Source organism: Eubalaena glacialis, chromosome 19 (assembly GCF_028564815.1).
Source record: "Eubalaena glacialis isolate mEubGla1 chromosome 19, mEubGla1.1.hap2.+ XY, whole genome shotgun sequence".
NCBI lineage: Eukaryota > Metazoa > Chordata > Mammalia > Artiodactyla > Balaenidae > Eubalaena > Eubalaena glacialis.
In genome coordinates, this window is record NC_083734.1 from 4,935,893 (window position 1) to 4,963,519 (window position 27,627).

The window sequence follows — 27,627 nt, forward strand, 5'->3', positions numbered from 1 at the left end:
AGAAGCAAAGGAAAGCGTTGTTCTCGGATCAGAGAACGGAGAGGCGCGAGCTTGTTCTGGAGTATGTGCTTCCCCGACACGCAGGCGCAGGGCTGCTTTATAGGGTCTCGAGGGCGGGGAGGGGGCGGGGTTCTGGGGGGGCGGCCCGAGAGCTCAGTGTCGGGCGCAGCGTCTCTGCACACGGCCCGCCGCCGCCATCTTGGACTGAGTGTCGTGCGCAGCGCTTCTGCGCACGGCCCCGAGCTGAGGTGCAGGTGTAGCCGTTTCCCGCCGGGAACTCCGGGCTGAAGGGCCGCGTGCGAGCTCCATGCCCGCGGCCCGCTGTGAGCGAGAGAGACTGGACTCAGCACAGAAGAGAAGAAAGGTTAGACTTTGTTTTATTACCCAGATTCTGTTTATCGCCGGGAATTGTTCATGGTGACGAAACTGCTGCTCAGCTTCTCTGGGACCCATCCGCCCCTCCACCCCCAGGCCTCTCCTTCCGGGGCGTTTCCCGGCGAGTTCACAAACGGGAACCTTTCTCCACACCAGTGCTTCTCAGCGTGTGCTCTGGTCACCCCGGGGACCCTGAGACCCTTGGAGGGCATCTGTGAGATGAAAGTCATTTTCGTAACAGTAGGAAGACCTCGTGCACCTTTCCTCATTCTCTCGGGAGGAGAGTTGCGCAGGCGCCAAATCCTCGACTTCTTTCCGACTCCCCCCCAGAAGGGCTCTGGCTGAGCCCCGAGCATCTCCCACCGGGTGCTCCCACCGGTCCCCTCTGCTGCCCCCTTCCCGCCCCCAGGTCCGTTCTCCACAGAACCGCCAGAGCTTTCCTTTTAACACCCGACACCATGCAGTTTTCTGCGGAAAATGATGTGATGCCGACTGCTTTCACTCAAAGCTGACGGCTTAAAATGCTCTTAAGGGCTTCCCTGGTCTGCCCCAGCCTTTCCCTCTATGACCCCCCGGCTCCCAGCTCTCTCCCCACCACAGCGACTCCCCTCTGTTCCTGGAACACCCCAGACCTGCTTCTGCCGCAGGGCCCCTGCCCTGGCGGTTCCCTCTTCTCCCTCGTCATCGTCTCACTCCCTGCTTTTCCAGCCTTTGCTGAGACGTCCCCGTCCCACTGTGTCCTACCCTGCCCACCCTATTTAAAACGGTAGCTTTTCCTACACTGGGATGCCTGTCACCCCCTTCCTGTGCTCTACATTTTCTTTTCCATTTCCCGCCACAGCATTTACACTCTTCTCTTTATTTGGTAATTGTGTGTTGTTTATCGTCTGTCTCGCTCTGCTAGCACGTCAGTTCCACACGTCAGGGATTTCGGGCAGCTTTCTTTCACTGATGTATCCCAGGAACCTAGAATGGTGCTTGGCACGTAGTAGACACCGAATCAGTATTTGCTAAATGAATGACCGCATTATACACAAATGCCTCTAAAGAACTAGGATGCTTGGAATATTTGAAGTTGTGATTTAACTAAGACCAATCATCAGGAATTTGTTGAGCAAATTGATGATCAGAACTCTTTCCTCTGTAAGCAACAACAACTCAAGTAAAAGCTTAAACAAAGAAAGGAAAGAAGAAATTTGTTCACTTATAACATAAGCTTCAGGCATGGCTGGATCCAGCAGTTCAAATGATGTCGTTGGGATTCTGTCGCTTTACTTTCCTCCTCCTCCGTCTACTTCATTCCCAGGCAGCCTTTCCCTTTATGGTGATAATGATGCCCCAGGCATCTCTAAGCTTTTGTTACCAGCCACCCCATGAAAAGAAAGGTGTATTTATCCCTATTGGGTGTGCTTGCTCCCAAGCTCTCTCAGTGGCACAGCAAGGGAATGTGTATATACATCTGTATTTATTTCTGTGTCTGGCTCTGTCTTTGAAAACTACCTGTTCACTCTCATCCCTCCAGTTCCAACCCAACAGCACAGGGTTTATTTTAGCTTTCTCCCTTTCATTTCTCTGATAGTGAAGCCAGGCCCTCATTTCCTTAACTGATTTACTGATTTGATCAATGCTCCTGTATGTGACCAATTCCCCCTCGCCCTCCACGGCCGAGTCTCCCCTCATGGGATGCCCTCCTCACCTGCTCAGACTCTTGTACCTCGGCCACTGTGTTTCCCTCCCGTTCCTGCACAGGTGCTGGCCCTTGTTCTGACCCACTCCACAGCTTTAAGGCTGAATTGTTCAGGATGGGAAGAGAAGAGAAGGGAAGAGGAAACAGGGCGTCTTTATCTTAATTTATGCCAGTTACCCCAAGAGACTCAGGACCCCCAGTCTGTCCCCGATTTCCAGGACGTGACTGCCCACGAGGCTCCGTGGTCAGTGAGGCAACTTGCAGCCGCGGTCAGGGATCCTCCCCCCCTTCCCAGGTGCGTTTTCCTCCTGGCGCTTGTTGTTCTCCCCTGTATTGGTTGGATACCCCTCCAGTGCTCAGGGCTGCGCCTGGCACGTGGAGGCATCAGGGAATATTTGCTTGATGAGTGAGTCCCAGGAGAGCGCCGTCCCACGTGGGCCGGGAGTCTCCGAGTCCACCCCCGAGGGTGCTTGTCGTGGCCGTCCTGAGGCCAGCTAAGGCTTGCGTGCCTTCCATCCCGACGCCCCGGCAGGTGGCACTTCCTCTGGCCGGCGCAGCGCCGGTGACATGGGAGCGGACGAGTCGAGGAAGTGTAGTTAGCATCATTCATTGCTTATGTTGTACAGGCTGTCAGAACTAATGAAAGTTTATGACAGACGGGCAACCACCAGCTTCCCCGTGTTATTTATCTTTCTCGCTTCTGGCTCGGAGCACTGGGCGATTTTTCATTTACATTTAAAAATGCCAAGATGATTAAGCGCAATTCGCCTACTCAGAAAACTAGCAAATTGTATCAATGCGCAGATGTAATGAATAATCATGAGGCATGAGAAATGAGGAGCAGTTAAGCAGGATAGTCTGTCTTATCCCAGTTCCCCTCCCTCCCCCCGCCACCACTTCCACCAGTTCCCAAACACCAGGGACGTGCATCACAGGTTTTTCCTTTGCTCATACCTGGTGTTTGCAGTATGTGCAGTGACAAACAAAAGGTTCTTAGGAGTTGTGACGCAGGTACCCACGGCTCAATAGATTTATTTGCAGCAGCCTTAGAGGGATGATGCAAATAGATGTAATACATGGGGGTTGGGGGGAGGGATTTTTTAAAAAATAGAAAATTTAACGTAAGAAGGGATGGAGGTCCCAGGAGACAGGTTAATCCTAGAGTGACAAGACTCAAGATTGTGAGACTGTGTTTATATAACCAAGAGAAACCCGCAGAACCAATTAATCACAGAGACCCAAACCTGGGAGCTGTATGTACTTGGAAAAATTGTTTTGTATACACGGCTGGTTCTCTTATCTCCTCATTCCTGCAGTGTTATCTGTGCTCCCATCCCCACCTGCTGTTGCAGGATCTCCAGCCTCTGCAGTTCCCTGCTCCCCACAAATTACTTCCCGGGGCGGGGGGGTGGGGTCTCTAGAGGTATCTCACATGTGTTCACTAATAAACGGATAGGTCTCATGTAACATCTGCATTGGTTTTTTTTTCTTTATTCTCTCTGCTCCTGTGGGATTTTGCTGAGCTGCATCCTTAAGGCACCAGAGCATCAGCCCCGTGTCTTTCCTCTGGAGCCTTTCAGAGTCTGGGGAATGCTTCCTCTCCACAACCAGTGTTTTCCCAGGGATTTTAAAATTGTGCTGTTTGTGTTCCAGCACCTTCTAGATTTTTTTAGTAAACAGCTCTGGGGCGGGGAGGCAGAGCTGAAAGGCCAACATTATGCTCTTCTCGACACCCAAGCCCCAGCTTCATGACTGAGGCTTTGTGAGGGGCAGCGCTGCTCTGCTCGCCTTCCCTCTCAGGACGGGCTCCTTCCCAGAGGGCTCCTCGGGGCTTTGTGCACCTTGGCACCGGCAGGCTGGACGTGCCCAGACCTGCCTGGCTCCCCAGCGCGGGCACTGGCCCAGGCTCCTGGTGGCACATCTTGATTCAAAGGGGCGCGGTGGGGCTGGGAAGCAATTCAGACACAGGACTCACCCTCGAGGACTTTATTACGTGAATAGACATGCAGTAAATAAGCAGGCGGTAGGGGAGGGAAAGCTAAGTGGGTGAGAGAGGCACAGATAATGGAGCAGAGAGGACAGCTACTTCCTGCAGAGTCGAAGCAGGAACGGCTTCATGGAGGTTTGCCTTGAGACGCGAACACCTGGAGGAGGTGACTAGAAAGGAATCCCAGGAAGAAGGAGCGCAGGGTGGATATTCCCAGCAACACAAGGGGATGGCAAGGCTTCAGATGGGCCAACTCCTACACTGCTGGAGGGAACGTTTGGGGAAGTTATGGTGGGAAGGGGGAGTGAGACTGTACAGGAGAGCCCTGGCCAGCGGCTGAGTCGTCTGTATCTTATTTCGTATGTGGCAAAATGTACCCAACTGAGATAATACACCAGATGGAGCCATCAAAAGCCATCGAGGAGCAGCAGGGTGTGACTCTGGGTCAGGCAGGTTCACCTGGGTCAGTGCGTGTCAGATGAATAGGAGAGACGGGGGTGGGTAGACCAGTGGGGAGTCTTCTGCAATAGCATCAGGTACGGGTACAGAGATTGAAGCATCTTCTGTCTTTTCAACCGAGAAGATGATGGAGTTGGGAGATAGAGCAGGCGGGTATTGAGGTGAGGGAGGAGAGGAGTCCAAGGAGAGCCGTACATGAGCATTTAGGAAGACAAAACAGCATGCTGTCCAAGAGGCGGAGCGTTCTTTTGGATGGAACATGATGAATTCACACCTTTAACTTTTGTAAGTTGGGTGGGATAAAGACAATGATTCCCATTTTCGAGGTAGGAAAATTATGACACAGATTGGTAAGTGGAGTGTCCTTGCTCACAGGGTACAAGGCAGAGGTGACCCTCAAACCCAGACCTTTGGATTCTAAAAGCTTTTCTCTTTTCCTTACAGACCTGCTAAGTAGATGTACAGAGAGGACAGTAGCAAAAAGGAGTCAACAAAAAGGTGAGTAGTAAAAAATTATGTGATGAGTGAGGAAAACAAATGCATTGTCATGATTCCCGGGAGAACCATCAGGCAAATAAACTCTCCTAATCCAACCTAGTGAGAAATTTCCTGGGCAAGTGGATCCATGGTCCCATGTAAGTCCTCTAAAAAGAGAGACTAATGAGAAATCAGCTCCAGTGAAAAACAAACTTAGAGGTAATAATTGTGGCAGGACACGGGGCATTCCTCCCCCAGGGTCCCAGGCTGTCGTATAAGAAAAGCCATAAAAAAAAAAAAAAAAAAAAAGAAAAGCCATAAAATCCATAATAGAGATTGCTTCACCCAGAAGCTTCTGGAAGGTCCATGCATTCATAACTGGGACGTCAGTAACAGGCCTCTTGCTCTTGGTCATCCTCAGTGATAACCAGCTGCTTATGAAGCATCTGTTTTCTGAGAACTTGGACTCTGTCATGGTCTGTTTTACATCTGGGAATGAGGTGGTGGTATGTTGTTTTTCTCTTGGGTTGGTGAGGAGGAGAGGTGGGGAGACACAGGCTTGCCAGTGTCCTATTTGTCTTTCTGTTTGTTGTTGCAACTGGCCTCATTAGATCAGGCGAGAGCTGCCAACATTTATAACTTTGGCTTTTCTAATTAAAGTTCCCCTGAAAAGGCTACCCCTCTCTTCTGACTCTCGGCAGGAATGTGCTCTCATAACACAGGCATCTGCCCCCTGGACTAACCTTTCTCGAAACCAGATAAACAAAGTAATACTAATAAAAATATCCATCTGTGCTTAAAGATAAATAGAGCATTAATATACCAAACTGAGATCTGGATTCTTTCGGAGCCAGCTTTAATGATATTAGACATCTGTTCCAGCTTGCTTTCCACTCATTTTCCATTTGCACATTCTTACACGAAACCAACGGGAAAGCGGTTTGTCTGGGGAAAAGGGGGTGCCACTTGACCACTGTCCTCTTCTGAGGCCACTGCCCCCATAGAGGGTGAGACAGAAGTATAAACTGATGATGTGCCCTAACATTTGCCCCCCTGCTTGCGTTTCATCATGGATTTTAAGCATGGTGGTCTTTTTTTGATTTTATTTTTGGGTACCAGAATGCCAGTTTATTCATTGTCAACTGCCAGTAGAATTATGGGTAGACCAGATGTACAAATGTTGGCGTGATAGAGGCAGTCATTTTTCTCCTGGAGTCAAGATGTGAAAGTATCTGAAAGCCATTTGTTTACCAGGAGACCAGAAGGTCTCAGTGTGGAAAGGTGGGAGAATGATGGTTTTTCTTAAGGAGAACTGTACTTGGATGGTAGAAACCAGCCTCTCAGGGTTCCTTTAGCATTTTTAACACTCAAGAAGAATTGCAGGCAAGATGCTATTGTAGGACAGCTTTCTCCACTTACGGGCAGACCTGTTGACCTGGGTTTCTTAGATGTAGTGCTAACTCTAAAGGGATACGAGCAAGTCAGTGGGAGCAGGGGAAAAGATGAATGGGGGCATTAAAAATTGCTACAGTGATGGGGCAGGGGTGCCACTGACTTTTAGTGTCTGAAGACCGAGGATGCCCGAGTACATCAACGTGAGGGACAGCCTTGCCCAGCCATGACTGGCCAGTCCCAAATGCTGATGACACGGTTTTGAGAGGCATCCACATTTTAAAATGGTGGAAACACTTTTTTCAAATAAAAATCTTATGTAGAATCCCCAAATATAAACCATATTAAAGAAGAGGTATTTTTTCCTGAAGGAGAGGAGGTCCCTGAAAATTTTGGCGGGGGAGCGGTTTAAGAATCACTATTTTAGGTGCTATCAGATGGGCATGCAGTTCTGATGTTTTCTTTGGTCCTACAATGTGCTAAGAATCAAGTGGTTTAAAATAATTTTTTAAAGCATAATTTTATTCCCCTTAGCATTTTATATAAAAGTTTTTAACTCTAGATAAAAATGGAAAGAATTATAAATACCCATACACGTGACACCTAGATTCTACAATTGCCAGTGTTTTTCTCCTTTTGTCTCATCACTGTCTCTCCATATTTATTAGTTCATCTTACTTTTAAATTCATGTCAAAGTAAGTTGCAGACATCAGTACTTCCAAATGCGTATCAAGCATTAACTAGAGTTCCATCTCTGTGTGTAGTTCTTTTTAAGAGATCAGATTTACGTACAATGAAATGAATAGATCCAGCGCATAGTTTATGTGTTTTAAAAATACAGTCATGCCGCTCAAACCCTTGTCAAGATGTAAGACATTTCCATTATCTCTGAAGGTTTCCTGGTAGCCCTTGTCAGCTAGCCACACCCCCGTGCTCCATCCCCTCATTCCTGGTGAATACTGTTGCAGTCTTTTCACCAGGGATTCGTTTTACCCATTCCAGAGCTTCGTTTGAATGGGATCACCACATCCGTGCCCTGACTTCTTTCATGCAGCAGATTGCTTCTGAGACTCATCCATTCTGTTGCTTTCATCAGCGGTTCCTTCCTTTTAATCCAGGGGGTGGTGTTTTTGGCTGTGGACTGAAGGGAACTCTGACTTTGGTGATTCATGATCCAGCACTTCCACACCAGGCCACTCTCATTGTTTCTGGCAGAATTAGCTTTGTCTGAAGAGCAGCAAACAGTCTGTCAGGAGGGTTCATTCAGGCAAACCAGCTGACAGCTTGCTGAGAGCATCATTGTACCTGGTGTCTGAGCGGGCCGGGCAGGCTGGTCAGCATGGCACAGCAGTCACACCCACTCTGGGCAGAGCCAGTCAGGGGGCTTGTGGCCCTTCAGGAGCACTGCTCTCTTCTCTTCCCCAAAAGCCAGAAGGTTGGACTGAATCCTCAGCTCTTCTGAGTTCTTTGTTTTTTTAATTGTGGTAAAACATATGTAACATAAAATTTACTATTTTAGCCATTTTTAAGCGTACAGTTCAGTGACATTAAGTACGTTCACACTGTTGTTCTACCATCACCACCAGCCGTCTCCAGAACCTTTTCATCATCCCAAACCGAGACTTTATACCCATTAAACAATAACTCTGTAGAAGAAATAGTGACACATAGAGAACAAACGTATGGATACCAAGGGGGAAAGTGGGGGTTGGGATGAATTGGGAGATTGGGATTGACACATATACACTATGGATACTATGTATAAAATAGATAACTAATGAGAACCTACTGTATAGCACAGGGAGCTCTACTCAATGCTCTGTGGTGACCTAAATGGGAAGGAAATCCAAGAAAGAGGGGATATATATATATACGTGTAGCTGATTCACTTTGCTGTACAGCAGAAACTATACTTATAGTCGTAAAGCAACTATACTCCAATTAAAAAAAAAAACAATAACTCCCCATCCCTCTCCCCCAGCCCCTGGCAACCCCCATCCTACTTTCTGTCTCTGTGAATTTGACAAATCTAGGGACCTCATATAAGTGCAGTCATATAGTATTTGTCCTTTTGTGACTGGTGATTTCACTTAGCATAGTGTCTTCAAGGTTCACGTTGTAGCACAAGTCAGAATTTCCTTCCTTTTTAAGGCTGAGTAATAGTCCACCGAGTGTATAGACCACATCTTCTTTATCCATTCATTTCTTGGTGGACATTTAGGTTGTTTCCACATCTTGCTTATTGTGAGTAATGCTGCAATGAACATGGGAGTGCAAATGCCTGTTTGAGTCCTTGTTTTCATTTCTTTTGAGTGTCTATCCAGAAGTAGAATTGTTGGATCACATGAAATTCTGTTTTTAATTTTTTGAGGAGCCTCCGTACTGTTTTCCACAGCGGCTGCACCACTTTACACGCCCACCAGCAGCGCACAGCATTCCGGTGTCTCCACACCCTCGCCAACACTTGCTATTTTCTGTTTTCTTTGATCATAGCCATCTTGATGGGTGTGACGTGGCATCTCATGGTGGTTTTCATTTGCATTTCTTTAATGACTAGGGACGTTGAACATCTTTTCATGTGCGACCTATGCAGATTTTACCTGAGGGATGTTCTAAGAGGGACCTGTGATCAAGGTCCAGCAGGACCACACAGACTTTTCTCTTTCTTTCCAATGAGACAAAGTCTGGGGCTAATTATCCACTGAAGACACTTAGTAGCCATCTTTATCATCATCACCAAAACACACAGTGTGGGTAAAGAGATTCATGCTCTACAAAACTCCTTCTCGTACATTATCTCATTCAGCTCTTGGGGCAGTTTCTGCAGCCTCCTCTCTCTGGGCCAAGCACCTCTTCCAAGACATTTCCCAGTGCTCACGACCCCTTTGTCACTTTGCATTTTAAGACAGGAGCCTGGATGTGTCCCATGTGATCAGAAAAGTGATTTAGACCTCTTTGGCAGAAAATCCAGCTCTGGAAACAAGGTACTGGTTTTGGAGTTTTCTTGAAATTAGCCCATCTGTTTAAGGCTAACCCATGGTTGCCTGTGCAGAAGTCATGGGAGATCCCATGTTTCTCCTTAAATGCCATGTGTCCTCTATCCTTTGACACTGTGATTTCTCTTGGTGGGCTAGTCATTGTCACTGTTGCTTCATCGGGGGCTCCTGAGATTCTACTCTGTTAGTGTGTTCTTTCAGTGGGTTTTAGTGGTTCTCCCTCTGGGAAGAGTGAAATTTGTGCATTTATTCACTCATTCATTCAACCATTGTGTATTTATTGAGTGTCCACTGTGTATAGTAACTATAGTAAACACTGGAGATACAATGGTGAACAAACAAGAGATAATGTCTGGTGCCCTGGATCCAGGGAACTTAGATGGATGGGCCAGGCAAGACCCACTTAACCACAGAGAAAACCCTGCAGGGCAAAGGATGGCCACTTGGGACAAACATGCTTTTTCATCTGCCAGAAATAAACAAGCTAAGTTTGAGGCAAGAGTCCAGAGTTCCAATAGTTACACTGTCCCAAGAATTCAAGGACCCATTCAATTTTTATCACACTGTCTGTCTAACTGCCCTTTAAGTTCAGGTCTTACCTGCAGAGCTGGTGGACTCTGGGTGCCTTGGTGATTGGAGTGTGATCTGTGAGGCACTGGGAAGAACTTTCCAGTGGCTTGAAATTCCTTTAGTGGGGGTGCCAGATATGTAGGAAGGCTTTGTAGGATACCTTGAGCCTTAAGTGGAAAACTCCACTAAAAGACAAGGAGCAGCTCAGAATCACAGTAAGCTGTAAATGAATTGATTCACTTCTCAGCAAACGTTTATGGAGCACCCACTATGCTCAGTGTGGACAGATGCAGAGCTCTCTCCCTTCACGGATCTCTCTCTCTCTCTCTCTCTCTCTCTCTCTCTCTCTCTCTCTCTCTCTCTCTCTCTCTCTCTCTCTCTCTCTCTCTGTATAGAAGCCAGTGAATATTAAACAGCAAGCAATTAATATACAGAAAAAATATTCAGAGCTCAAGAGCTGCGAAGAAACTAGAAAATGCCACCAGGAAGAGAAGGACCAGGAGTGTAGACTCACCTGGGTAGGTTTGAGAAGCAGGCTGTGAGTCGAGGATGTGCGGGCACGCAGTCTAGTGGGGAGGCCGTGCCAGGAAGTACCAGCAGAGGAGTGGGGAGGTGGGCCGGGAAAGAATACAGCTGGCAAAGGTGTGATGCCAAATGGGTGACCACGCAGGCGCTGGGGAACCAGTCATATCGGAGCTGCGGGACCAGGGCGAGGCATACGGACTGAGGCTGCTCCTGGGGCTGTCAGTTCACTGGTAGGTCCAGCCGGGCCTGCATCTGGGCAGAGTGGGATCCAGTGGTCAGAGTGGCTCAGGGGGAGTCACTGATGCCAGCGCCGGGAGTCTGGCCTTGTGCATGGCCAGTGAAGACCAGGGCAGCGTTTGCTCTTTCAGGGATGACACTGCTGGGCTTGTTCTGCAGATAACAACAAACAGGAGGTAGCCATGGAGAGATCTAGGGAGAGAGCATTCAGGGCAGAGGGAACAGTGTGCACAAAGGCGCTTTTCTTGAGAAAGGATGTGATGGCCAGTATGGCTGGAGGTGAAGAGGGAGAGGCAGGCTGGGCTCCTGGTCCCTGCACGGCAGTCTGAGCGCCGTGGAAGCCAGCAGAGGGGTCTCACTGGCACGCCCGCTTTACGTTTTGTTACCACATCTTCCTTGTTCGATCAAGTTTTCATAGTGTGGGAACGGACTGGCCACTTGGAGTAATGGGAAAAGAGCATCTCAGGCAGCCCAGGGCATGGAAAGCAGAGCCTGAGACAATGAGGACAGCACCGCCCCGCTCAGAGCTGTGGGAAGGGCCTCTGTGATGCAGTGCATCCCGCTCTCAAATGAAAGCAGCCCAGGCGGGGACCCTGGCCTATTCTGAGGATGGCCAAGCCTCGAAGAAGAAGAACAATTAGAAAGTAAAAGGATTGGAAAACGGGGAGTTTCCAGTGGCCATTTCTTTGTGTCACTCGTGATGCATTTTGACAAAGTGTGAAGCAGGGAAAAAGCCACGGGATTGCAGGACTGCCTGGCTGGGCCCGCAGAGCAGCTAACAGAGCTCGCCTGCTCCAGACAGCGGACTCTCTCCTCCGGTTATGAATTTGGAACCGAAGCATGCAAAAAGAGATTACAGTTTAGCATTCACTGCATGCATTCAGTGAAAAACGAGACTGTCATGCAGGCTGGGACTCAATCTACCAGGAAATGGTGGGCGCGGGAGCCCTGGCCGCTGAGCAGACGGTGGATGGAAAACGCCCAGGCTGGAGGCTCAGGGTTTCCATAGCTTTGGGTGAGAATTTCTTCTTTCTGGCTATTAAGTCCATCCTTCCTTGTGTCTCTGACCCCACGATATTTCTTTTCCTTTTTGTTTTTGTTTTCCTCAGCTTTTTCTCCATTAAAAATGTGTTACCTGGGTTTTAAAATTAGGTAAATGACATGAAGAAGGCCCTTTCAGTTCTGCGGCGGGGGAGGGGAAGAGGAAGGCACTGAATCAATTCAAACCAAGACAGTACCTTAAAAATTATGTAATTTTTTGGAGACTTTAAGCCTCCTCCAGTCCAAACCCCTCCTTTTAGAGGCGAACGAGCAGGGGCCCAGAGGACCCAAGTGACTTCCTCAAGTTCCCATGGCCTCCCGGTCGGCAGAGCCTCAGTCAGAGCCTAAGTGTGTGGACTTTCATGCCAAGACTCTTTCTGTGACACCCACAGACTTATTTTTCTCCTTTATTTGTGGGGAAACTTGAGTCACTGGCAGAGTTTATTCAGAGTGCAGACAGTCGGAGCCTTTGGTGTGCGACCAAGCTTTGCTCCTTTCCAGATGCCAGGGCCGTGGAAGGGACGTCATGGCCCATTGCCCCTGCTCTCTCCTTTGTGCCGGCACAAATGCCATGCCACGGCCTTGGCACCGGGGCTGCAAGGGATTGGGTTTGGTGCCCTAGCGGGACCCGTGGCTTAGGACAGGGGTCCCCACCCTCAGAAGAGGGAGTGAGACAGGTGGGCTATAAAATGTCAGCAGAGGCAGTAACGCGCGGTGGTTAACGCTGATCGTCCAGACCCCAGACTTTCTGGTTTTTCATCTTGCCTCTTACTCGCTCCGTGAACGCGGACTGTTTATTTAACCTTTCCCCTGTAAAGCAAGGATGCAGATATCCACACCACTGTATTAGTTATCTATTGCTGAAGAGCGATGCTACTGCACGCACAGTGGCTTGAAACAACACATATTTATTGTCTGCAGTTTCCCTGGGTCAGGAATCCAGGCACAGCTCAGCCAGGTCCTCAGCAAGACTGAAGTCAAAGGGTCTGGCAGGGCTCAGGTCTCATCTGAGACTTGACTGGGGGAGGATCCACTCTCAAGCTCACTGAAGGTGTTAGCAAAATGTATGACCTTGTGGTCGTAGGACCAAGGGACTCATTTTCTTGTTGGCTGGTGACCAAAGGCCATTTGCTTTCTCAAAACCAGCCAGGGGGGAATAGGCTCCAGCAAGCCAGGCACTATAATCACACACATGTTATCATGTCCCCTCTGCTGTATTCTAGTGAGTAAAAGCAAGTCCCAGGTCCCACCCACCACTCACTCAGAGGTATGGGTGGGGTGATTACACAAAGGTATGAACACAGAAGATGGGGATCCTGGGGTCACCTTTAGAGTCTGTCCACCACAGTGCCTCATAGGGTTATTGTGAGGAGGCAGTAAGTTAATACACATCAGGCTCTTAGAAGAGGACCCTTTCTCAGGAAGCACAGTGAGTTGGTTGTGGTGGAGGTGGTGGTGTTACCACCATCAGAAGAAGATGCCTCTAACTTGTACTTGCTCTTGGAAAGTCTTTGAACAGTCTTTAGGGAATCTGGGATGACAGGATTCAATTGAAACAAACACCTACAATAGTTAATAAATGAAAAAATTCCAGTAACCACTCTCATTTAATTTCATTTTCTTAGTTGGAGATTGCATGGCGAGTGGGAAATATGCAGGGTTTGGAGTTCGAAAAGCAGTGAATTCGTAGGCAGCTTTCTCTGGACTACACAAATGTTGGCTGTCATCTTCACTTTCTTCTTAAACTAGACTTTCCAAATTATTGTTTTTTTTTGTAATTACGAGGTTTATATATTAAAGAAGTATGTAAGGTAGTAAAATTGCCACTTTTGTTTAATTTAATTTAATTTTTTTATTGAAGAGGTATAATTGACATATAACATTATATTAGTTTCAGGTGTACAACAGAATGATTCAATATTTGTATGTACTGCAAAATGATCACCACAATAAATCTAGTTAACATCCATCACTATACATAGTTACAAAATACTTTCATTGTGATGAGAACTTTTAAGATTGACTCTCTTATCAACTTTCAAATATACAATAAAGTATTATTAGCAGTAGTCATCATGCTGTGCTTTACATCTCCAAGACTTATTTATTTTATAACTGGAATATTGTAACTTTTGACCCCCTTCACCCATTTCACCACCCCTCTCCCACCTCTGGCAACCACCAATCTGTTGTTTGTACCTATGAACTTGGTTTTGTTTTGTTTTTAGATTCCACATCTAAGTGAGATCATATGGTATTTGTCTTTCTTTGTCTGACTTATTTCACTTAGTACAATGTCCTCAGGGTCCATCTATGTGGTCTCAGTCCAAATTATTTTTGATTGATTAACCCGATTGGTTAAAAATGTCTTATCATGCATTCCAATATATGCATCTTTATTTATATTGTAAGATATGCACAAAATAGAAATTGCAAGAGCTTGAGATAAATTAGAGATAAGCAATAAACTGTCCTTCTAATCCTGAAGGTTTCCAACCATCATTCGCTCTTACTTCATGGTACTTTGCATGAGGGCTGTCATCAACAACAGTGGATGTACATTCATATTTCAAACTTTTGTCAGATCTCATTAGCCCTATTCTTTTGGTTTTTTTCCTCATAGTGTGGCTGACAGAGAGATCAAATAGCAATGAGAGCTGCTTGGCCACTGTTGCTATGAGTCTACATTATCAGTATTATCGGTAGTATCTTCAGTCCCAGTATCTCTGCAAGAATCCTTTAGGCCACTGGTCTATTTTGTAAGCATTGGTTTGGGTTGAAATAAATCATGTAGTCATTAATTTAATTTTACTGACCTCATATAAACTGTGATACATGAAAGTCTGCTTAAAGTGTAGATGAGAGAGGACACCTCTTCCTGTTGTGGACCCATGTATCAAATGACACATGTCCCATCTTACGTAGTGGGCTCATGATGGTGCCAGAGGAAATCTGTATGTTAGAAACCAGAAAACCTTAATTTTTTTTCTTTTTAAGGCAAAAATAAATAATTCTACTGTATTGTTTCTATACACAAATGCATCATCTTATACTCCCTTGGGAGATGTACACACAATTTGGAGACCCCGCTTATATCTCACACCACACAAATCTGTCTGCCTCCAGAGTGATTTTTGGCTTTATACAGATGTGTCTAGAAACTTCTATCCCTCGATGGTTGGTTGAGCTTTTTGATGCTCTCATCATACCCATAGCAAAACTGCCAGGTGACTCTGAGCTCTCACCCTGGAAGTGTTTTAGAAAAGTCTACAAAGTTTGCAGATGTGTCTGGGCCATGAACCGTGAGGGTCCATCCTGCCCAGGCTTTCCGAGAGAGAGGAAAAGTGCTGGCAGCCCCAGCAGCCTGCAGGAGCTCTTCCGCCATCCCTGTAAACAGGGTTGAGCTGGCCTGCTTTATCTCTCTGTGCAAAATGCAGATTTAATAGGAAAGCGCCCTCGGAATCATTGCTGCTATGTTGGGTCTCCGGAGGAATTAGGGATAACAGTTTAATAACTGTAGAAAGAGCTTAGGCGCTTTGCTGTGTCGGGTGTATCTGAGTTAGCTCCTGAAAAACGAACTTGGGACATTAAACCCTTTTATCACTCAGATAGAGCAATACGGGGAAAATCCGTTCCTTGGCAGGGGATGAGTTCACTAGCTTCTGAAGGGGGTGTGTGTTTGAATGTGATAGGAAGGGAGCATTTGTCAGAGTGGAAGGTGGATCAAAAGGCAAATGAATTCTTTGAGTTAAATAAGGGCTTTAATTTACCCCACTTTGAACTGCTTCACCATCAGCAGAATGTGCTGCCCGGAAAGCCAGCCTGTCTTTCCAAGGTCTGTGGGTGGCACAGGGGCCTCTGTCTGCTAACGCTGCATTTTGAAGGAACACGCCGCGTTAGGGCAGATGACCAAGGCTGGGGAGGCAAGATAAACGTCTATTTTGCTAGGCCACAGGGTCCCTTTTGCTAACCTGCTCACCTAGCAGTCTGCAGAAAATAAGAGATTTAGACATAGCTGGTTCCTCTCATATTACTTAGGTGGACCTGAAGTTATCCAGCCAGACAGAGGATGGACAAATCAGGCTAGCTTAGCCCCGTGACTTCCAAATATGGGTCCATGGAGTTCCAACAGAGGTTGCCTTCTGTGGAAGACTGAAAAATGGCCACAGATTTTATCTATTCCTGTGTTCATACCTTTGCGACGCACCACCACAGCTCCTCCCATCACGAAGTGGAGACTGTGTCTCTGCTCTTTGAATCCGTTGAATGTGTGGCTTGTCTTGGCCAGTGGAACGCTATCAATTGTGATACAAGCAAAGGCTTGAAAAGCATTTGTGCATTAAGGCTTGCCCTCCTGAGGCTCTTAGAAACCATGAGAAGGCCAGGCATGTCTGTAGGATGATGAGAGACCCAGTGGTTCTCTCATCTCAGCTGGCCAAACCCTGTAAGCAGAGCCGCCTAGCTGGTGGGCAGCAGAGTGCAGATGCCAGAATGACCCGAGCTGCAGTCTGCAGAAGAACTGGCTAACTGAGCCCAGCCCATCTTGCTGACTCCCAGAATCGCCAGCGAAGTAAATGGCTACTGTCATAAGTCATTAGTTTTGGGTGGTGTGTTGTGCATCAAAAACTAACTACAGGCAGAACTAGGGAGGCTGAGGGGCGATCAGTATTCAGCGTTCCCAAATTTGGTTTCATGCAGAGTAGCTCTGATTTGTTTACTCTTTCATTTAAGCTCTTGATGGAGTAAAGTATTTTGGGGCTAGTGGCAGAAGGTGGAGAGCCTTTGGTTTAGTCTACAGCATCCCAGAATATTCCTGTTGCTGGTGAATGAGCCTTGAGCTAGCAGCCCTGGAGCTACTACTTCTGGTTTTGTCATTTGGAAATCTGGGGAGAGTTTCTAGGGATGGCTGATCTGTCCCCCAGTTAAATCATTCCCTTGTCATTCAAAGGGCTGCACACCTAGTCATCTTCGTTTAGGATCAGTTCCTACCAGGGAAGACAGGAGTGAATCAGCTGTGGATTTGCTGAAAGCTATTTAGAAGATCAGCCATGTGACTTTGCTCAGTTAAACTTTCGTCTTTTGATTGCAGCCGTGGATTATTCCCACAATCATATTATGCTGTTGCTAATGCCCTAAGATAGGATTTACACTTGAGGAGGAAAGTGGGAGGTAGACTTCCTTTTGGAAGAAGTGAACCAAGAGAAAGGTACAGTCTTAGGGGTCTCTGGACAAGGGTTACAGATATTCAGTCCTTGTGTAATGTCTTGCTGCATAGGCATGCCATACTACCATCAGTCTTTAAGTTATTGTACAATAGTCTGTGCAAAATGGACATGAGTAGCTTTTTCTCATCTTCCTTTCTTCCTCCTTCTTCTAACAGGGTCCCACTATCCTTCTTTCCACTGCGCACAGTCTTAGTGGGACTCTTGTTCCAGGTGCCTACTCATCCCTGGTCAAGGTTGGCACATGGTCCAAGCTCAGCCCATGAGATGCTCTCATCTAAGAATCTGAAAGTTAAGCAAATGACCCAATGATATGATTGTGGCTGATTCATACTACTGAACGTTCTCTGAAGAGCCTGTCATTCATCTGTATGCTCAGGGCTGACCCTGGTCCTGGTCTCTTCTAGGTAGATTTGCTTCAATTGTGAGCTACCCATATCCTCCCAGTAGATTCATTTTCTGCTCAAGTTAACCAGAGCCAGCTTTTGTTGGCTGCAGCTAAAGAACGCTGATTGATATACTTTTCTTAGTCAAGGTTAGCATCTGTGGTGGTCACAAGTAATCTGGTTTTCCTCTCTACCTGGACATAGGGTCGAATGGCACTGTCCTGCCTTCTTTCAAGTTAGGTGTGGCCATATGATTTTCTCTGGTTGTAAAAATTGAGTGCAAATGTCATATACAGGTAGAGGTTTTAAGAGCCAGTGTAAGATAGACCCCATTCTTTTCCTCCTGCCATGGTGATTATGGGTGAACGTAGCAAGACAGAGCCTCTGTTAAGCCGCAGTTCCCAAGTGAGTCTGATGAGCAAAGCCCTCTGCTTCTCCCCCTTTTACCTGCATTGGGCGTACAGTGAGTGAGACAATAACCTTTGTTTTTATGAGGCCCTGGGATTTTGGAAATGCATGTTACCATAGCGTAGCCTATCCCATCTTGGCTTGTAAAGCACCCTACTTGGACAAGTCACAGCCCATATTAATAACTCATCATGCAAACTACCCTCGTGTTTCTCTGCTAGTTTGCTGGATCTCCATTCTCAATCAGCCAAGGATGGATAGGTTTATACCTTTGAACGTCTCATTATAAGGGAAGAGTATTCTAAACATAACAGCATTCACTCATTCCACAAGTACATATTGAGTGCCTGAACATTGATTTTATTATTGTATCGGGTGCTATGAGAGATACAAAGGAAGAGAACATACAATCTGAATGAACTAATAATCCAATTGGAGAGACAAGACTAATATGAATTAATATCAAAGAAAGGCAATAATATAAGAAATACTGTAGGGAATCTGCAAATGCCTATTTAAGTGGTCGGGTCAAAAGGGCTGTGAGATTTAAGATAGGAGAGAGGATTTTGCTTAAGGGCAGCTTTTCCAATGAGACAGATTTGGCGGGGTCTAAAAGTTTGGATTAAAATGGAGAGGGGTCTTTCTATAGAGAGGAGACAATATAACCAAAGTTATAGACTGAGAAAAACAAGTTTTGAAAATCAGTTTAATTCAAATGGAAGAAAATTGTAAGAGACAAAATTAGAAAAGTAATTGAGAGCTGGATTAGAGAAAGCCTGGAGTTTGTTTAGGAAATTTATCCCAACTTCAGGAATCACATTCAGAATCCACAAGATGGGCAGGAAGAAGGGAAAGGAAGAGGACTTCCAGAAGTCCCCAGCAAGCTTCTTCTTCCATCTCATTGACCAAGCTGGTATCTCCTGGCCACTCCTAGCTGCCAGGGAAGGCACGGAAAAGCCGCTAAAGAGCTTTTCTCACCTCTAGAATGAGGGTGGACAAGGATGAAGGGGTCTGAGACCAGGAATAGCCTTAGAGAAATGAAAGCATCTGCTCCTTTCCTTCACGCCATCTCACAGGGATTGTTATTGCTGTGTCATTTCATTAACATAGAAATAGACTGTCATAATGAAAGATCAAATAGGTACAGAAAGTGAGTGCCAAGAATATCCCAGTATGTTAACTGTAATACTTAAAAATATTAGACACAAGGATGGTAAACTCTGTAATCATTAGAGACGATTGCCCAGTAAAGATGGGTCTTGAGCTGAGCTGGGGGAAGCCTTTAAAAGTGTACAACGTAATCCCAGCTCTGGAAGGATTTACAGTCTATGGTGAGGTAAGTCTAACACACAGGAGACACGAGTGAGTAAGGCAACTCATAAATAAGCCCTAAAACCAGAGGGCAAAGAAGAAGTATTACAGAAATGAAGAGAGGAGAGAATTAAGGATTAATTCAGGGTTAGAATCTTTAGGGAAAGGTCCATGGAAGAGGTGATTTTTAGACAGAGGCTTGAGAATCCGGCAGCATCAAGACGGGAAGAAATGGCTCTCCGGCAGGCTCATGTGGCAGGTACGAATCTTAGTTTACATATTTCAGTTGTGTGATGAATGCAACTTGATTTTTTTATAGCTCAATTTATTTCAATTCCTACTGCCTGGGTATTGGAAATATGATGCCTGTCACTTTAAAATAGGAGTTGCATTGAGGTTTTGGGGAATCACACTCTTACTGTTATCTGTTACACAGCATTTGCTGAGATGTTTCTTATTTTTCTTGCACAGCTCCATCTGGTCCAGCAGGCATTTCCATAACTTCTGTGCCACTCTGGGGTGTATGTGACCCATTTTGCATCTCTGTTACTAAGGCAGGTTCTGGGAAACTCTGAGACTGTATAAAACCTATCTACCCTGACATACCACACAGCCTCTTCCCTGGGGACTTACAGCCTCCACTGGGCTCTTCCCAAAAGCGATGCCTCTGCCCTTTCATCCTGCCTCACCTTTCTAGAGGTGTTTGCTTCTCTTGGGATTTCCTTGGGGTGCATTTGTTCCCCCTACATAATCTGGAATTCAACAGTATGGTCAGACATTTTAATAATACATCCAAACTGAAATTTTACATGTTTTATTTTAAAAAGGTGTTTTAATATGAAACATTTCAAATAGATAGAGAGGTAGAGAGAATAGCAATGAACCTCTTTGTACCTATGTCACCCAATTTCTACTACTATTTTTTTTTTTTAATTTTTTTAAATTTATTTATTTATTTATTTATTTATTTTATGGCTGTGTTGGGTCTTCGTTTCTGTGCGAGGGCTTTCTCTAGTTGTGGCAAGCGGGGGCCGCTCTTCATCGGGGTGCGCGGGTCTCTCACTATCGCGGCCTCTCCTGTTGCGGAGCACAGGCTCCAGACGCGCAGGCTCAGTAATTGTGGCTCACGGGCCTAGCTGCTCCGCGGCACGTGGGATCTTCCCAGACCAGGGCTCGAACCCGCGTCCCCTGCACTAGCAGGCAGACTCCCAACCACTGCGCCACCAGGGAAGCCCCAATTTCTACTATTATTAACATCTTTCCATTCTTAGCACAATATTGTAAATCAACTGTACTTCAATTTAAAAAAATATATAAAATTTAAAAGCAAAAAAAAAACAACCCAAACATCTTTCCATTCTTGAGAAACAGTTACATCTTTATCTTCAGAGATAGAGATAAATTTTCTTGAAGCAAAAGCTGTTTTTTTTTCCTCCTAGTGAAATTTTAGTTAAATTTGGCCTCTGTGTCTAGGCTCAGAAATCAGTTGAACTGAGATGGTTTTCAAGAAGGTTAACTCTAGACAAGTCTACTGTTTCATTTTCCCGGCACTAACTCCCCGACTCAAGCTGAGCTTCCTGCTTTTCCTCCTTGTCTATACAGGGGCCTGGTGTAGATGTAGCAACTTTTTCCCTCAGTGTCCTTCTCTATGAAATGGTTGTAATGGAGCTTGGCTCCGAGGCCAGCCAGGTAGCATTCCCCTGCATGGGGACTCCTCAGAGACCATTATATATAATCACGCACTGTCACAGGCATGACATGAATGATTATGCAAAACTTTACACCCAATTTCCAAGTGGCTCCACAATTTGACAAAATGATGTGGCCATTTGTGAACTGCAAGCAAATGAGGGGAAATGGAGGGTATAGGATTTCTGCAGAAGTGACAGATTCATCCAGAAGCAAGCACTCTTCCATTTGACAAACCATACAAAGCAGAAATTTCTACCCTGATTGAACCAGCCTTCTACAGTATGAGTTTATGCCCAACTGTCACTAGGAAGAATTTTGGATTAGTTTTAGCTGGTGGTGGCACAACCAACCTGGGCTCATTTGGGGTGGGATGAAATTGTGCATGTCCCCCACTCTCACAGGAAGCAGTTCAGGATGGGGGTAAGGCTGCCTTCAAGCTCCCAGCAGCTGGCCACCAAGTGGACACACATGCCTGGTCACCGCACATATAGGCTCGTGCTCCCTGTCTGGCATCCCCCGAGCTTGTCCACAGTGGAAAGAGTGTGATTTTATTCCTGCGCCCAGACCTAGGAGTAATTATAACGGAAGACTATAGAAGTCAGGGCATTCAGATTTAGCAGCATTTACTGGGTCCCCTGTCCTAAGCCACTTCATATCCATGCTCAAGCAGGTGCATGCCCTGGGTTGTGCAGGGCAAAGTCGGGCGAATGACATTCCCTAATGATGGCCAGCAAGCCACCCATCAAGTATACCAGGGACGGGTGGACTTCAGTGGGGGCAAAATCTGGGCTGGTCACTGGGAGGCAGGCTCTGAAGTATTTCTGTGACTCTGATACATTATTGAGCATCTCTGGGCCTCAGTTTTCTTATCTATAAAACAGGAAGACAGAGTAGGTCATCCTGCTCACATCTTTCTGAGACTGAAAATGTTAGCATTCTATGATTCTGGGCTATTTCCTATGTCCTTTCTCAAGGCTGCTAGTGAGGAGCTCCTAGGCAGGGCTACTCCTTCTGTATGTGGTGACGTGGATTTAAACAAGAAAAAAACCAACATCACGGGAAGGGAATTCTCCTGGTCCTGATACACGGACCTTTCCCTTTCTTATGTGTCCTGAGTTTGATGTGACAGTTGAAAGAGTCAGCTGTTTTGAATTCCTGTCATTGGCTCTTTAGTGGACCTTCAGGGAGCAGAGGTTTTTGAAAGTCAAGGGTCTTACTCAAGGTCACAACAGCCGAGTGGCAGAGCTGCCTGCACACAGCAGATCTGTGGGAAGATTTCTGGGGACGCAGCCCAGAGTTGAGCCTGATTCTAAGCAATAAGCAAACCCTTCATCTACTGACAAAATGCTTGGTCTTGATAAAGCTCGTCCGTCACTATTTAGACAGGGTCTCCTCATCTCCCATCCACACCCACCCTCTGAATTTGGGATCTCTGTTTCCAGATTTTCTGTTCATGGCATCAGGGACTAAAAAGGGCTCTGGGGAGATGAAAATGTCCCCTGCTTCTTGCTTGTTTCAAGGGCCAAGGTGCAACCATGCCCTCTAATTCATACTGCCACCCACGTGGGAGACAGGGTTGTTGGGTCACCTTCTGAGTCCTTTAAATGTTCCTGTAAAGCTCTAACTATAGGGAACAAAATGTGGTTTCTTTTCCGTTGTGACCGGGAGGCTGGTCCTTGTGTTCAGTGGCGTGTGGTTTTAATTAATCTTCAGCATTTGAACTTTAGCCAGGCTGATGGGGACCTTCAGCCAGAGCTGCGTATCTGCAGATGCTGGGCAGTTTGTGGATGTTCTACGTGAGCTGAGAGTTTTCAAGTTGGGCCTCTTTTGTCTTCTACAAATGCCACTAGTGGAGGTGGGAGGAGTAGGAAAAGCAAGTGACTTGATAACATCTTTAGAAACCAAGTAATGAGCCATTAGGAGGACTAACAATAAATAAATGCATTTTCCATTCAGTGTCTCTGTGGCAATCCAGAGGAGCATATGACTAGGAAAATGTAATGAAAGCAATTGTAACTCTTTGGGTGGAGAGGTAATTACAGTCTAGGGCAGCCTGACTGATGAAAATTACACTGCTTATAATAAATTGCCACACAGCTAAGTCTTTTCTGAAGTCCTTAGTATGATTTGTGTTTGTGCACTTACTTAAAACAGCAGGGAACAATTTATAAACATGAGCCTTTGTGGACACTGCCAGGATCGGCATTTACGATTAGAGAGCCTGTTTAAGGTTTCCTGATTTATAGAGGATAGATCATATTTTCCCAACACTCTCATGGTCAATTACAGACCTGCATGGTGCATTTGGTAACTTAAAAGCAAATTTAATCCTTTTTTTTTTTTTTTTTTCTCGTATTTGTGAGCATGCCAAGTCAGGAAAACATTTTCTTTTGGACTGAGGAGAAAGATGTTTCAAAGACAGCTTACTATTGATGGTGTCGATGGGGGTGGGGAAAAATATCGTGCCTTGTCTTTCTTCCCCGGATATAAACATTAGGGACTTCCTTATGGAAATAAAAGGCACTGGGCTGAGTACCTGAGTCCCCAAGCCCTTGTCTCAGGAAAGTTCAAGAGGCCAAATAGCTGTAGTGTCATTGCCTTTCAGACCACAAAAACCAGTGTGATGGATCTGAAGGAGGCTTGGACTGAAGTCATGGGGCACAGATTCTATACCCAGTTGTGCAGTTAACCAGCTTCATGATCTTTGCCAAATCGCTGAGTCTTTCTGGATTTTCATTTTCTCATCTTTCAAATGAGGGTTGGACTCTTTGGGGTCTAGGTCCCTTTGGACAAGAGGTCAATGTTTCCGTCCCAGCTCAGGGGTTCTCAACCCTTGCTGCCCATCACAAACACCTATTACAAATCCTGAAGCCCAAGCCCCAGTCCTGATTAATTACATCAGAAGATCGGGGATGGGTATTTATATATTGAAAAATAAATGACACCACTCGGGTGGTCTAATGGGCAGCGGTGGTTGAGAGCTCTGTTTTATCTCTTTGAAATGTCTGGAAGCCTGATGGCCAGAACCAGGGCAGACTGTGCCACAAGAGCACATTGCCCTGGTCCTTTTTCAGGGGTCCTAAGAACCACGTCAACTTCTGCCATCCTAATGGGAGCAGGGCCCAGGACCCACTGCTGCCTATTCTTGGACTTCTTTCCACTTGGAACACTGCAGAAGACAAGCTGTTGGAATGGGGCTCCTAGGACAGGTTTTTGGTGGCCACACAATTTAAACTGGTTTTCCCTGGAACCTTTGGAAGAGTGGTCTCAGCAGTCTGCATTTCAGAGGCTTGAGACCCACAGAGAAAACCAGACAGGCCAGGTGCTGAGCTGGGTCCGGCCGTTGAGCGTTCAGCAGCAGTGATTCTCCATCCACCACCATCTTCCTGGCAATTCGAGGAAAGTGATACAGTGATGGGTGGAGGCCAGTCACCCTGGACACAGGAGTTGATGGTGCACATCTTCACCCAGTGCTCTGAGTAGTAACATCATATTGGTAGCTTGAACTTGGCCACATCCAGGTGTGTTTACACAACAGAAATTGGCAAATGCTACAAATCATCACTTTTCCCCGTAAGCTGGTCATTAAACATTTGTTGTCACATCTCTGAATTGAAGAATTTAGATGCTCCCTTTCTGCCCTGGCAGCTGGGACCTCCTCATATACTCCTGGGAAGAAAAAAAGCCCAGGGTAAATGCTTATATATCAGTTTTACCTCTTGCTGGCAGGTTGTTACACATGGGGAAGGCAGTAGCCTTATGTTTTGTGTGTCTTGAACTGTATGAAGTTGCCTGAGAGAGTGAGTTTATCCTGAAAAGAAATAGCAAGCGTGATCTTTTCTGTGGACCAGTTCAGTTTATTGGGGAGATCGAATATGAACAGTGGCACCTGGAGCAGTGCTTGCCCAGGTGTGGTCCCGGGGCCAACATCATCAGCATCCTTGAGAATTTGCTAGAAATGCCAATTCTCAGGTCCCACCTTAGACCTACGAAGTCAGAAACTCCAGGGTGGGGCTCCGCAGTCTGTTTCCACAAGCCCTCCAAGTGATTCTGATGCAAGCTAACGTCTTTAGAACCCCTGTTCTAAAAAGATGCATGAGAGACCATAAAATGATGTATTGTAAAAATTCTACAAGGGCAGAGTCAAATAGTTGTGACACAGATCATATGGCCCGCACAGCCGAAAATATTTATTATTTGGCCCTTTACAGAAAAAGTTTCCCAACCCTGCTTTTGGCTATTATGTGCACACACATACACATACACATACACACACACACACACACGGATGAATATACATGAGCATGAAGACTCCCCTGTATATTTATAAGCTATTATCACATCTTGGAGGGGTCGTCTTTACCTGTCATCGCCTCTTTCTCCCCTCCCACTCTCCCCTCAAAGCTCTGACATTTTTCATTCCCCCAAAGCTACTCTTTTGCCAGGTCATGAAAAACCTTATTATTGGTAAATTCAAGGGACACTTTTGAAAATCCTTAACTCCCTCTCCTTTTCTGCGTTATTTGTTATAGTTGATCATTACCTCCAGTTTGAAACTTTCTCTTTTATTCGTGTCTCTGACACTTTGCTACACTTTCCTGGTTGTCCTCTCCCTTATGGACCTTCCTTCCACTCCCCAGGAAGGGAAATCAGAAGATGGCTTCCACTGGCATTTCTTTGATTACTGTTGAAGCTGAACACCTGTCTCAAGGCAGGTGCCCTGAAAACAGACCTGAGATAGGTTGGCTGCCGTGCGTCTGTTGGGGAGGCATCTTGGGGGCACCTCCTGAAAGATGGAGAGCAGAACAGGACCGGGCGGAGGAGAGGCAGGACTGCGAGCTGGGTCATCTTCAGGGTTGTCCTGACTCAAGGCAGGGGGGCCTATGGTTTGCAACCTGTCCTTTGGCACGTCACTGGGTGCGGGCTGTCCCAGGGGACGGTGGCCCACACCGTCTTGGGAGAAACAGCTACCTCTGCCAGAGGAAAGTCCAGTGAGGGACTCAGGGCAACACCCCAGCGGCTGGGCTCTGCTGCTGGGACTGAGCACAGCGCCTTCGACCTCAGCCTGCCAGCCGTTTACGTATTGATGGACTCAGGGCCTTCAGTGGAGTAGGCATGAATCATGGTTGAATAAATCACTGAATTTCTCTTTCTTCTTTTGTTCATGGCCTGTACCCGATTTACTTTTTCTGTTGCTGCATTTATCATGTTTTCTCATTACTTTGCCAGGTCCTGCTTACACTTTAAAAACATGAAGTCTTCATCAAATAGCAACATAGTTTCTCCTATTTGCCACTTGCCTTTTGATTCCACTGGTTTCATTTTTGTGATATACAGACCATTCTCATTTTTATATGATCCAAACTACCCGTCTTTTCTTCTCTGCTTGCATGTTTAGTAAATCTTTACAATCCCTAGGTCAAGAATGCTTATTACTCTCCGTATTTTTTTTTTCTGGTTCTTTTTAGGTTTCATTTCTTACATTTTACTCTTCAACCCATCTGGAAATTATTTTGGTTTAAAGCGTGAGGTAGAGATCTAACTTAATTTTTTTTTTGAAGATCCCTTTATATCACTTCAAGGGGATGTGGATTCTATTTGGAAGTTGATGGGGAGTCCCTGAAGAAAGCTGAGCCGGGGCGGTGATGTGATCAGGTCCACTCTCAGGAAGGGCTGGCCGTCCTGTGGCACCTGGATGCACACAGATGTTTTGGGGTAGTGGGCCTTCCTGCCTCTCCCATCACACTGCAGATGGCTTTCTCCACCTTCCAGGAAGGCTGGCTTTGCTTTTCAGTGATTAAAGCAGGATCCACTGACACTTCAGGGACGCATCACAGAAACCCATCATTAATTTGCTGCAATTCAGCACTTGCCAGAAGCTGGCTAGAGACATTTGGTGTGTGTAAGAGAGCACTGAGGGCTCATGTTAAACATCCATTCATCCACATTCTTTGAGTTCAAGCCCAGTGTTGAGTTAGCTCTTCAGAAAGCCATGTGTCTGGTCCGTATTATCCCGGTCCCCTTCAGAAATGCTTCCACTCCGTTAAGATTTAATGCTATTTCCCAGCTTTTATCTAAGGGCCCTGCAAGAAACATCCATTTTGAGAACTTTTCTGTATCTTTCAGAAAAACACATAGCAGCTGGGTTTTCTTTGTTTGAAGAAAATATTTTACATGTATTTTCAGATTAAAATTTATCCCAAATTCTTCTTGGAATTTATAACCAAGGAACATGCAAATTAATGATTAGAAGTCTTCTCGGAGCGCTTCAGAGAGGTGTTTTGAACATTCAGCGAGTTCTGTCTTAGTCAGTTTGGGCTGCTTGAACAGAATACCACAGGTTGGGTGGCTTCAACAACAAACATTTAACTGGAGGTTGGGAAGTCCAAGATCAAGGTGCTGGCAGATTTGGTGTCTGGTGAGAGCCCGCTTCCTGGTTCGTAGGTGGCTATCTTCTTGTTGTATCCTCACGTGGGTGAGAGAAAAATAATCTTCTCCTGTCTCTTTTAATAAAGGGCATTCATGCGGGCTCTACCCTCATGACTTACTCACCTCCCAAAGGCCCCACCTCCAAATACCATCACATTAGTGGTTAGTATTTCAACGTAGGAGTTTGGGCAGACACAAACATTCAGTCCATAAAAAGCCCTTTGGGCTCAATCCTATCGAGGAGCCCAGAATCTGCTTCTGACTTACAAGGGCTGGGTCTGATCAGAAGGCAAGGGGTCCTGTCTTGGTGGAGGCCCAAGGGTCCCCCTGCGCCATCTTATTCCACCTTCCTCACTTTTTATTGAAGCTGATTCCTTCTTGACTGGTAACATCTCCTGTGATCCCAGAACCCTGTTCTGTCCATAGGCATTC

General features: G+C 46.1%; 1 long non-coding RNA gene across 1 annotated transcript in view; it reads left to right on the forward strand.

Moving 5' to 3' along the window:
• The first annotated feature begins 263 nt into the window (after window positions 1-263).
• LOC133079484 (uncharacterized) overlaps window positions 264-27,627 on the forward strand; it is a 254,696-nt gene continuing 227,332 nt past the window's right edge. The window contains exons 1-2 of the long non-coding RNA XR_009698210.1: window positions 264-364; window positions 4,953-5,006. This is a non-coding gene — a long non-coding RNA (uncharacterized LOC133079484). The remainder of the gene's footprint in view (window positions 365-4,952; window positions 5,007-27,627) is intronic.